At 49.7% G+C, this 12,435-nt stretch overlaps 1 protein-coding gene and 1 pseudogene across 3 annotated transcripts in view; one reads left to right on the top strand and one right to left on the bottom strand.

The window, feature by feature from the left end:
* Nucleotides 1-12,435, bottom strand: part of Xxylt1 (xyloside xylosyltransferase 1) — a 218,555-nt gene that overhangs the window by 54,887 nt on the left and 151,233 nt on the right. The gene's annotated exons all lie outside the window — the stretch shown is intronic.
* LOC124101712 (tropomyosin alpha-3 chain-like) lies at nt 2,272-3,352 on the top strand (annotated as a pseudogene).

Below are 12,435 nucleotides of genomic sequence, written 5' to 3'. Positions count from 1 at the left end.
GGATTAACATCCATCCACACACAGGATCAGAACAGACTACAGTCAGCCCAGGGGTTGGAAGGCAGTTGTATGCATTCCCAAAATCTGTGTCTTGGAACTTTGTCCCATCAGGGCCTTCGGCAGGGGGACGGAGATTTGAGACAGGGCACTGGAGTACAGCTATTACAAGAGCCGAGTTTTCTAGAGAGCCACCTGCAACACCAGCAGAGTGGGCACTTCCTTTTACCCACAAATCCACCCAGCTCTCTGGGATAGTGTGCTCAGGCGCCAAAGCAAAGTCAGCTCCAAAGGCAGGCACTTACCTCCTCCTGCTTCTGGTGCTGCAAATTCAAGATAGCGGGGCCCTGGGAGGAACCTGCTGCTGTTGCCCTGGCATCTGGCGTCTCTGGCCCCTTCACAGGGCTGCTCCCTGTGTGCAGGTGTCTTTGTGTCCACAGTCCTCTTTTTATAAAGACACCAATCATTGGATTAGAGGCCACTTTACTCCAGAATAAACCTGTCTTAATTATATATGTGATGACCCCACTCCTTCTGTAGTACCAGGGGTCAGAACTTGAGCATACAGAATTCTGGGGGACACAATTCAACCCATAACATGGCAGCAATGAAGACAGAGAAAAACATTACAGCTCACCTTCACCTATTGCCACACCCGAGGACGCTGGTGGGGTCCAAAGCTGGCAAATTCCCTGCCAACTGAGAGAATGAGTCATGATGGGCTGGGCAGCCCTGTCTAGGAGGGTGTCAGAAGGAGGCAGGCACCCATGGCTGGAGAAGGGAAAGGCAGAGCAGCTTGGAAATGTGGGCCTCAGGTAGGGGCATGGAACAGCCAGCAGGCAGATGTCCAGAGCCCACACGGTGACAGGTCCTTGTTCTATGAGACACACAGGAGCAACCAGAGGACCCTCAAGAAAAGGAGGAATCAGTTACCAATCCCTGAGCATTCACCAGAGCACCTCTATGCCCAGCAGATAGAGGCGTGAGTACACCCTGTACCCCAGAGATGCTGACAGTCAAACAGGGAGATAAGATGCCCCACGTGAACTCCCCACAGTGGGATATCTACAATCCGGAACCTAAAAGCCTGGAGTGGGCCACCAGGCCTATAGGTAACATAGGTCCACAGTGGGCCTCTAGAAGCAGAGGAGTGCATGGTGCTGGGGTTGTAGCTCAGTGGCAGAGGGCTTGCCCCTCACTTGTGAGGCACTGGGTTAGATCCTCAGCACCACATAAAAATAAATAAACAAAATGAAGGTATTTAAAAAAAAAAGAAGCAGCAGAGGAGTGCAGACTATGTCTATCTGTGCCCATAGGGAGAGTGGCCTTGCCTGTCACTGTGGGTACTCAGCCACAGAAGGGCCGATGCTACAAATAGGCCTGCCTGCCAGGCTCCTCTCGGGGTGTGTTGGCACCTCAGCAACCAGCTTCTGTCCATCCAGCCAGTTTGGAGGTTTCTGTTTCATCATATCTTCCTGCCCTGGAAGTCTGGCATGATAAAGGTGACCCACATTGTCTGTTGGTTCCCCAAACTGCGCCTGCTATGACCAATCTATCTCTGTGGGACTAGAAACTACCATGGTGCTAGAATCCTGGAGGGCAAAGAGCCCTGACAGAAGACCTGACCTGCTATAAGACGGCACTCCAAGTACCAGTGATCCTCCTCTTCTCCAGAGCCCTCTGGTCAGCCTGAGGCCTTCCCAGGGCCAGGCCCAGCCAGGGCCCTGAGCTGCTGCTCCCGGGGGCCCTTGGGAGGTGTCACCTTCCTCCAAAGTTTCAGGCCTTTGGAGTAGGCTTGTCTCCTCATGCACAGCTCCCCATGCCTGGCCTGCCTGGGTATCTTGGTCACTCAGATGTCTTCCCACACCTGTCCCGGGAGCTGTGGGGCCTGGGGAATTCACTGTCACTCAATCTCACACACAACTGCAGTGCAAAGAGGTGCCAAGCTGGGCTGGGCTCTGGGTGGGCTGCATGGGGAGGACCTGGGGAGAGATGGAGGGCAGTGGCTTCCTTCAAGGTGAACAGAGCTAATAACAGCAAAGGCTGGGAGGAGTGGATCTGGGCAGGGGGCAAGGGGAATGTCCCACTCAGTCTCTATTGGTGACAGCAAGAAGAATAGTGATATGAAAAAGTTCAGGTCACTAGTACAGAGTGTAAAGCAGGTATGACAGAATTCTGGAGAGTTCTGACATTCAGTAGGTGGAAGAAGAGGAGCCAGGAAAGATATATGGCCTTGGTAACCCCACCCACCTGTCCCCTATACTGACAACCTGCATGGCTGGTACAGACTCAGGCTTGGGGTTCTTTTTTGCTGTTGGGATCCTGGAGGAGCCACAGGACCACATGGACCTTCCAGCTGGATCTGCAGGCCCCAGTGTGCCCACTCCAACTATTTGTCACCTAGCTCTGTGACCCAGGTACCTGGTAGAGGTACCTCCAGCCAACCTTCCTCTCCCACTCCTCATCCTCTTTCAAAATGGTTCTTCTCTAGGCCTTCTCTACCTGGATGATGCCTTCGAAAGCCTTGCACTGGTGATACAAATTGCATATTTTGGAGAAGTGGCTGCAGTGCCATGCAGAGAAAGCAGAAGCCAAAGATCAATCATTGGCCGGGTGAGCACCCTGGCCAGGATCGCCATCCTCAAGGTGGTGACACAAGATCCAGATTGTGCAGCATCAGCCAATGACACAGAGGAGAGGTAGGCAGCGGAAGAAAGGTGGCTGGGGAACAGGCTGAGGCTGCGGCAGCCTCCTCGCACCATAGGGCCCATCTTATTGAAGGGGAGCTGACCTGTGCCCAGAGGTGCCTGGCTATCGTCCTGCAAAAGCTGGAGGAAGCCAAAAAGCTGCTAATGAGAGTGAGAGGCCCAAAGGTTAGTGAAAACTGGGACCTCAAAGATGAGGAAAGGATGGAACCACTGGAAATCCAACTCAAAGAGGCTGAGCACACCACAGAGAAGCAGACAGAAGTGTGAAGAGGTGGCTGTTACTTAACGATTATTGAAGGAGACTCGGAACACACGGAGGAATGAGATGAGCTGTCAAGAGTCCCGTTGCCCAGAGATGGATGAGCAGATCAGATTGATGGACCAGAGCCTGAAGTGTGTGAGTGCTGCTGAAGGAAAGTACTCTCAAAAGGAAGACAAGTGCGAGCAGAGAAAGATTCTTACTGACAAACTCAAGGAGGCAGAGACCTGTGCTGAGTTTGCTGAGAAAACTGGAAAAGACAACTGATGATTTGGAAGATAAGCTGAAGTGCACCAAAGAGGAGACCTCTGTACACAGAGGACGCTGGGCCAGACTGCTTGACCTGAATGACAGCCAGAGCTCCAGGCCCTGCTGCTCCTGCCTCTGAGCTTGACCTGCCTGAAACCAGCCAGCCCAAGCTGACCTTGACTGAGGACTGATCTTCAACAGGAAGCTGCTTTCTCTTTTCAGCAGTCCTCTTATTCCAACCCCTTGTCTCTTTCACCAAAAATGTCTCTGCCTTTTCCCAGAGATTCCAGCTGGGCTAGAGGCTAAAAGCCTTCAGAAAAAGGGAATGAGCACCATGCCAAGTGACTTTAAAAGCATGTTGTGATGTCCACATTTTGTAATTGCATTTTTTAAATTGTAATAGCAATCATCTATGAACCATTCCAAATTATTCCACAGCTCTGAGGCAGCAAGCTCATTCTTTTCTCATTTTTGGAAGGTAACTTTCCAGCCTAATCCATATTGTTCTTTCCATAGGATAGAAAAGGTATGGGCCAAACACAGCCCAGGGAAAGACTCTGCTATGGGAAACCTCATTACTGTGCATGAAATACCAGCCAAACCAGAAAAGGCCAGGACAAGTTAGCCGAAGACCAAAACCTACACTATTCAGGTATGTTTTTTGGTTTTTGAATTGGCTTTAAGGTATTTTAGGAAAACTTTATTTTTATTTTTCACTTTTTCCATCAGAAATAAATAAACTAAGAAGGGGAGATTTCTGAGACTTTTCAAATGTTATTTATTTATTTATTTTGTGGTGCTGGGAATTGAACTCAGGGTCCGGCATGTGTTAGGCAAGGGATCTACCACTGAGCTAGATCTCAGACCAAATTTTTGTCCCATTTCTACCCTCTTCCCAGCTACTCACAGAAGGGATCATGGGCCTCTCAATGTGGAGGTGACTGCTAAATTGCTCTTCTGCTGTCTTGAAAGAAAGGCTGTTTTTGCCACTGACTTGGCCGTATGAAGCTCATCTCATCACCCTTGTCTGCGTCTGAAGCTGCCGTCCCATTCTGCCATCTCATTGTGTTTGTACAATGTTTATGTACAACATTTTAAAATTTTATATTAACTTGAAACTTTGCTTTTTGAGGGTTGGGGTATGCTGGCAGTATGCTGACCTTTCAAAGTTTCTTTCCCCACCTGAGCTGAGGTTTCTGTGAGGCCTGCAGGTACACATTCTGAAGCTTACTGGTTTAATGTACTCTCCTTTGTTGTAGTTTCTTCGGGACATTTAGGAGAAAGAGAAACCAATAGTGTTTTGATTCTGAATGTTGACGAGTGTCCTTTTGAAATAAAGAACCAGTTCCTCCAAAACAAATAAACGAACCAAAAAAACAAGTTGCCCATTTTAAAATTAAAAACAAAATGGTTTGTTTTGGCTCACAGTTCTAGAGGCATAAGGTCTAGGGACCTCATATGGTGATGGCCTTATTGCAAACCCAAGGTGCTGCAGAACATCACGTAGCAGGAGACAGGGAGCACATGTGTGCATGTAAATGGCCCACTCTGCCTCTCATTCAAAAGCTCTGATTGTGCAGAATGACACATCAGAGAGCACCAAGGACCTCAATCCCCCATCCACAATAGAAAGCAACCCTGCTGCAGTCTCCTTGGTCCCCAGGGATGCACATGACCCCACTCTCCAGGTGTCCACAGCTGCCTCCCCACCATCTATCACAGCCCTGCAGCTATAGTGTGGCACCTCCTTGCCCATCATTGCTGCTCACCACCCACATCCTCTTCCTCTGCCCCAGCTATAAGGACATCCTCTGCTCCTTCCCTTACCTTGGCCACAGGTCTTCAAACCCCATTTTAGCTATACACTGAGCCCTCCATAAACCTTGTCCCTAGAGGCATCCTGCTCCAGTGATGGGGAGCTAAGACAGATCTCTCTGTGACAGCAACACCCCATCCTTACTTTCTGAAACCTTCTCATGGGCCCCTTGGGACTCTAGGCCCACCTCTTCCCATTCTCTGCACCAGCAGATGCTCCTGGATCTTCCTGGCTTCCTCTCTGGTCTAGCTGGCCTGAGGACCTCACTACAAGCTGAAAGCTAAAGAGGGCGAGAATTTAACAATGTGCAGGAGGTCACAGTGACCTTCGGCAGAGGTGGGCAGTAAAGACCAAGAGGCCATGTATGTTGTACTGGGAGTACATGAAAAGCAGGGAACAGATACAGGGAAGGCAGATGGCATCACTTTGTAAAGAGAGGTCAGAGGGAAGAAAGGAATGTACACACCAGAGAAGGATAGACAGAGACATATTGAGGGAAAGAGCAGAAATGATAACAGTGATGGTTAATATTTAGTGAACACTTATCATATGCCAGGCCCTGTTTGAGTACCTAACTGCAAGAACTCTAATATTTGAATGACCAAATAAGGTCAGTCCCATGGTCTCGAGCTTCTAGTGAGGAAACTGAGGCAGTAAGAAAACATTAGCTCTAAGATCAGGAAAAGCAGAGGAGCCAGGCAGAGGAGGTGCCAAGAAGAGGGGTACCCTGGGGCACATCTGAAGTTAGGGATAGTGAGAGACCTCAGGAGAGTGAGAGGTGAAAGATGAGCTGGGGTGTGAACAGGCTTTGAGGAAGAGAGAATTAGGTGCAAGGGTCTCTGGGTAATACTACCAGAAATCAATAACGAATGAATAAAAGGGTTCTCCAGAGTACTGAGGGCATGAGTGGGGGGAAATGGATTGATAACTGGAATGTCCCTCATTCATCTTTATGTTTTACTGCATCTGAATGACAAAAGTTACCTTAGAACTGTTGGTTTCAAATGGATAGACTAATGGATGAATGAATGAACAAAGGACTTAGAAATTCTAACACTAGAGGGTATAAAAACATAAAAGAGGAGAATGTTGAAGAAAGTGCTGGAATAATAATTTAGAAAGGAGCTAAGGAGCTGAGTGTGGCAGCCAAACCTATAATCCCAGCTACTTGGCAGGCTGAGACAGAAAGATCACAAGTTCAAGGCCAGCCTGAGAAACTTAATGAGAACATGTCTCAAAATTTAAATAAATGAATAAATGGACTAGGGGTATAGCTCAATGATACAGCACCCCTAGGTTCAATGCCCAGAACTAAGAAAGAAAGAAATCATCGGGAGGAGAAAAGAAAAAAGGAAGGGCAGAAAGAAGAAAGGTAGAAGGAAAGAAGGAAAAAAGGAAACAAGAAAGGCAGTTGGGGAGAGGAGAATGTGCCCCTGGTCTGTCTGGAGAGCTGATGAGGGGTCTTCACTAGAGGAAGCCTGACCTCTCACAAGGTGAGGACAGAGAAGGTGAGGCAGAGGAGCTGGCCCCATGAGCCCTGGAATCCCTGTCTATAGTCAGATGCTCAGTGTGACACAGACTAGGCATGAAGAAGCCCAGATGGAACCTGACCCAAGCAGGCCTAACCTTTTGGACATTACCCTTCCTAGCACCAGCCGGAAGATGCCCAGCCTGCTCCCACCGGGGCTTTTATGTTACCGTCAGGCAGCAGCTCAATTCTGACGGGAGCAGTGAAGACCTGTGAGCACTTGGGCAGGCCTGGGGCGCAGGCCCCAGCTCAGTGCCCTGGCCCTGGCCTTCCCTGAGTTTAGGCTAAGGGGAGGGATACTAGTCAGAGTGAAGACAAAGTCAGAGAGTCACCTTCAGAACTGGCTCACTGCTTCCAACAGCCCCACGGCACTAGAGGTCACAGGAGAGAGTGCCTGGAACACACGGTGAAGTGTTTTCCGGGACAGCGAGCAGAACGCAGCAGGAGCGGTAAGGGTGGTTAGGGAGGGGTGTGTGGAATTTAACCTTGTGTCCCCATTTGAAATCAATTCATCCATACCAACACCCTTCACCCTCCCTCACAGATGGGGGTGTTCCTGGTGGGGCTCCCTGGGCACAAAATCACAGGATGGCACGGTGCCGCAGCAAGGGCAAGCAGGCTGTGGCGAAGTGTGTGGCTTTTCAGGCCCAGAAAAACATCTGAGCAACCTTCCATCTAAGCAGAACTCCACCTTGGGCTGCCTCTACTTGCTGTCCTGAACATCTGTGGCATGGGTCTCAGTCAAGGTAAAAAGAGTAATTGTCCTGTTGACCCAAAACTGAAGATCTCCTACTTGTCAGGCAAGAGCAAAGCACTGCAGGGTAGAGTGATAGACCAGACCCAGGTCCTGCCAGCAAGAGTCTGTCAAGGGCAGTCCTTCCTAGATGTGCCATGGGTGAGTGGGATCCTCGGGGTCTTGTTAAATGCCAATTCCTGTCCAGAAGCTGCATCTCTGACAAGCTCCCTGGGAATGGCAAGGTCACTACCCGAGGACCCTATCAGGGGAAAAAAGAGACTCTTATCATTTTTATGAAGAGATAAAGATTACAAGACTAACAATGACATCATTTCATTCTGAAAATGACCATAAAATAGGTAGCATAGCAACTTGCACATTTTATACTAATTCTGTGTTCATGCTTGATTCTATGCTAATGCTTGCTGTACCTTCTCACTTTGTGAAGCCCTGGGTAGGCCCCTGGGGAGATGCTTCCTGAAAGCAGCATGCTCATGAGTGCCAGGAGGGCCCAGCATCACCTCCTTCCATTGCCAGGGATCCGCAATCAGCTGGGGTGCTGGGGAAGGGAGGGAAAGGAGGAAGGTATGTTAGATTCCAACTGCATGGAAAGAAAGTACCGTGGATGTGGGCATTAAGAATGTAGGTTCTGGGGCTGGAGAAGTGGCTCAAGCGGTAACGTGCTCACCTGGCATGCGCGGGGCACTGGGTTCGATCCTCAGCACCACATAAAAATAAAATAAAGATGTTGTATCCACCGAAAACTAAAAAATAAATATTAAAAAATTCTCTCTCTCTCTCTCTCTCTCTCTCTCTCTCTCTCTCTCTCTCTTTAAAAAAAAAAAAATGTAGGTTCTGGGTGTAGGTGGTCCCAGACCAGGGCTCACATCCTGATCCTCTGCTTATTACGCTGGAAAATGTACTAAAACTCTCTGTGCTTCTAGCTTCTCAACTATAAAGTTTATACAAGGTCACTGGAGGATTTTATGAGGTAATGCAGGTGAAATGCTCAACACATCTGGATGAGATCATGGAAGCCACAGATGCATCAAATTCATTGAGAAACAGTTTTGAATAGCTATCTCATACACACACACACACACACACACACACACACACCCTGCCATCTCAGCAGGCACGGGCTGCACACCCACCAGCAAAATGACTTTTGCCAAGCCACTTCCCCTCAGGGGCTTCAGTTGCTGTTCCTGTTTAAGGGGCTACTTAGCCCAAGGACCTTTTTCAGTTCTGATATCCTCTGCTTCTGTCAGGATTAGGGTTTGCCAGTCATCCAGTCATGAAGCTTGCAGTGGTAAACTTCAAGGGAACATAATGATTACTGAACTCCAGAGATAGGTCTCTTTTGCACGCCACCAGCATGCAAGTACAATACAGGTTTTGGTGTGTTTTGTTTTGCTTTTAGTTACTTGCTTTGTCAACATTTGTCAACAAAGTCCCATACTTGTTCAGTGTTGTGCATGTGGTTTTCAATAAGCCCCTCAGCCACGTGCTGGTGTGTCAGGGCAGCACCCTGGAGGTCACTATACTGACTCATTTCTGTAGAGTCCTAAGTTTAGTCCACTGGTGTCTGTAGGAACAGGTTTCAGGAAATAAAGGTGGACTGGTCCAGGTTTTCTACCTCCATCCTTCTCTCCCTGGAGGTCTTGTTGGATGGTGGCTCACGCGTGCCATTTTTACCTCACTATTTGGGCAGCTGGGCAGGAACAGGAGGAAGGGACAGGCAGTGTAGGAATGGCTCCTGTGTCCCCAGAACTTCCTTCTTTGTTATTTTGGCATAAAAAGACAACACTGTGGGAGTGGAAGTCAAAGCACAGAGAGAAAGAAAGACCTCTCCCTACATGTCCTAAGCCAGGGAGCACACTGTCCTACCACCTGCAGCAGAGCTGTGTGGACACCTGCCCTCCCCAGGTCATAGGTGGCATGGGTGGCACGGACACTGGCCTCAGCCAGGAAGCCCAGCCCCCCTCCCACCCACATGGAGATGATCCCTGGGGCCTCTACTCAGGTGTCCCAACACCAGAGACCTCTCTCCTTACTCCTTCTCCAAGTCAAGACCATCCAGACACACAAGTCAAAAGTAAGTTTGTTCACAGCCTGTTGTGAACCAAGCCCTGTGCCTGAAACAAGGAAGGGCGGGAGAGCAGTGGCCTGCGCTCCTGTACTCAACTTCAAATGCATCACCTCAACCCCTCATGGCCGCCATTATGGCCAGAATTACTGCCAACTTACAGATGAGGGCTTAAGTAATATGTTCAGGGTCACACAGCCCTCCTGTGAGGCCAGGCCCAGAGGGAAGGTTGCAGGGAAGGAAGAAGTGGCCCTCCAGCTTGGCATTTTGCTTCAGGGGGCACAGTAATGTGAAGCATCTACAGGGTGAGCTCTTGCTAAGTTCAGAGCTGGAGTGAGAAATGACTTCAGAGAATCGTTTCACTGAGGGCTTTTCTTCTCAGGGAAGTTCTGGCTAGTGGAAAAGAAGACAAGAGATGGATCTAAATTTCACCAGGACAGTTCCAACCACCAAGAAGGATGTGGCAGGGTTGGGGGACAGCAGGTAGCCAGTGTGCTCTCTGTCCCAGGAGCAGGTGGAGATACAAAGCCACTTCCAGGCCCTGCCCTGCCCCACATCCCAAACCTTACAGCTGAAGAAATCTGCAGAGGTCACCTGTGAACACAGAGAATAGAAGCAACTTGTGCAAGGACACCCAGCTAGGACCCAACAGGGCATGTCCACATACACACGTGCGCACGCACACAGACACACAAGCACTCTCACCACGGCCCCACAAAGACTGCCCTGTGGCCTTTCTCATACAAGTCAGGCAGCAGCTTCAGCTTGTTTTGTCTCATGTTTTCCAGATTTTTTTTCAGAGGAAAATCATTCTCTTGTTAAGGTCATGGCACCTCCAATTCTTTCCCTAAAATACTCTGGTCAGCCCTTGCTGATTGCTCCTCACTTGCGATATTCTAATGACTTCAACCATCCAAGAATATTCTCAGCAAAATGCTCACCATGACCACAATCACAGGACCCCATAGCCTTTGAAACCAGGCCACAGTAAAACACTCTAGCCCATTAGTGCAATCAGGCCTCAGGGGCTGAGGACACACAGGGCAGGCGATACCAAGGTGGATCACACAGACACTCCTGTGGAGCCCACCCTGGATGGGACAGTAGAACTCAATACTCAAAGATGGCACAACTTGGCTCTCAGCAGGAAAATTTCTCTGAGGGGGCCCTAGAGAGCAGCTAGTAGAAGTAGAAGCTGAGAGAAAGGGAGGCCAGAATGGTAGCACTCCAGATTCTCTCAAAATGCTGAAACCTCCAGGTGCACTTCCTCTGAGTGGCCACAGAGTTTCTATGTGGATGTGACCTTCTCCCAAGCAAAGTCAACCCCCATGGGACCTCCAAAAGTCACACATTCTAAATCTTGCAGGAGGTCAGTAGGAAGACAAACAACCACTACTTGAAAGTTCATGTTCTGGTCCAAAGAAGGCCTCGTGAGGTCCCCAAAGAATGGTTCAAAGGACTGTGGGATTTGGAGTGAGTCTGCCAGCCTCGTGGGTGCACCCCTTTCTGACCTCTCTTACCTCTTGGGGATAAAAATTGGCACTGGTGCTAGAGCCCTTGTCCCCCTCCCATACTCTGCTGCCCAGCTCCAAGCTATGCAGTACAGCCAGGGTGAGGGGTGGCGGAGGCTCACCTCCACATGCTCCCACACCACTGAGAATCCAGTCACAGACATGGACTGTGGTGGTGGTTATGAGACCCCCATCTGTGTAGGTGACAATCTTAGCTGAGTCCAGGACTGATGCAACAAGACTACTCCTGTGCTCAGGCCCATGCTGACCCGAGACTGGTTAGGGTTTGGTCCAATATCCTCAGTCACTGGCTGTGGCAATGCCTAGCTGCTGTGAGCACAAACCCTGTACTCCACTCAGGAAAAGGCAGCCTGCAAGGCCAGCCTCCTCACCTTCCCAGGGCTAGCCTCAAGGTAGCCCCCCAACACCTCTGCCCTCTGACCAGAGGAGGTCAACCCAAGAGGCAAGGAGACCCATTCCTATTTGTCACTTTTTAAACTCACCTCATTCAAGGGCTACCCAGGGCTGTGCACAGGAGAGTAGCTGCTTAAATGCCATTTGCATAAAAAGAGCTCACCCAAGCAGCCTGAAGCTAGTCTCCAGCCCACCAGTCCCCTAGCCTGGCCCACTTGTTGGAGTCCCCAATGGTTAGCTGCACTGAGCCCTGAAGCCTCGCAGCTCAGCTGTGCTGTCTCTACTGCTCCCTCCCTCCCCGCTTCACTTTTTCTTTTTAGGGAAGGGGGATGTAGAGAGCCTTTTCTTCCTCCCCCCTCCCTTTTTCTTTTTTCTTTTTAGGGAAGGGGGATATGGAGAAAATTTATAAAATACTCTGTCCTCCTGACAGACCAGCTCAGATCCCAGCCATGCTGGCTCAGGGAGCCACATTACTGGAGGTTTAGGTGAACTGTCTGGTTCAGAAACTACACAACTCAACAGACCTTAAGTCTCAGCTGCTCCCCATCCCTCGCCCCTGAAACTGAGGCCCTTCCTAGGCTCCGAGCATGCCAGTGCGTCTCAGCAGACGCATCAGATCTGTGGGGTAGAGCTGGACCAATTCTATCCAACAAACACACAGGTTAAAGCAGGGCTGTGAAGCTAGAGACCTGGGTTCAAGTCTCAAGACTGCCTTCCTAAAGGAAGACTGTGGCCAATTATGGAAACTCTATGCCTCATGGTCACCTATGAAACTGAGGTGACAATATCTTCTTCAGGGTCCTCAAGAGGCTTACATAAGATAATGTACAGAAAGTGCCAGGGGAGGGAGGGCCTGGCACTTTTATTCATTCAAGAAGTTCACACACCTACTGTGTGCTAGCTACTGTTCTAGGCCCTAGAAGAAAATACCTATAAGACAACTGTGATTCCTACCTTCTCCGAGCTAATGTCTGGTGACAAGGGCAGGGTGCATGCAAACCAGCTAGAACAGTGACAATTCTGTAAGAGAAGGGATGGCACAGATGTGGAGGCTGAGACCCCAGAAGACAGCCCTGCTCCCAGTCTGGAGTCAGAGGGCTTCCTGGAGGACGTGGGGCCTGGGCCCAA

This window comes from Marmota monax, unplaced genomic scaffold (genome assembly GCF_021218885.2).
Source record: "Marmota monax isolate L192 unplaced genomic scaffold, Marmota_monax_Labrador192_F-V1.1 WCK01_AAM20220418_F8-fsc00052, whole genome shotgun sequence".
Taxonomy (NCBI): Eukaryota; Metazoa; Chordata; class Mammalia; order Rodentia; family Sciuridae; genus Marmota; species Marmota monax.
This window is presented reverse-complemented; position numbering and strand designations above follow the sequence as displayed.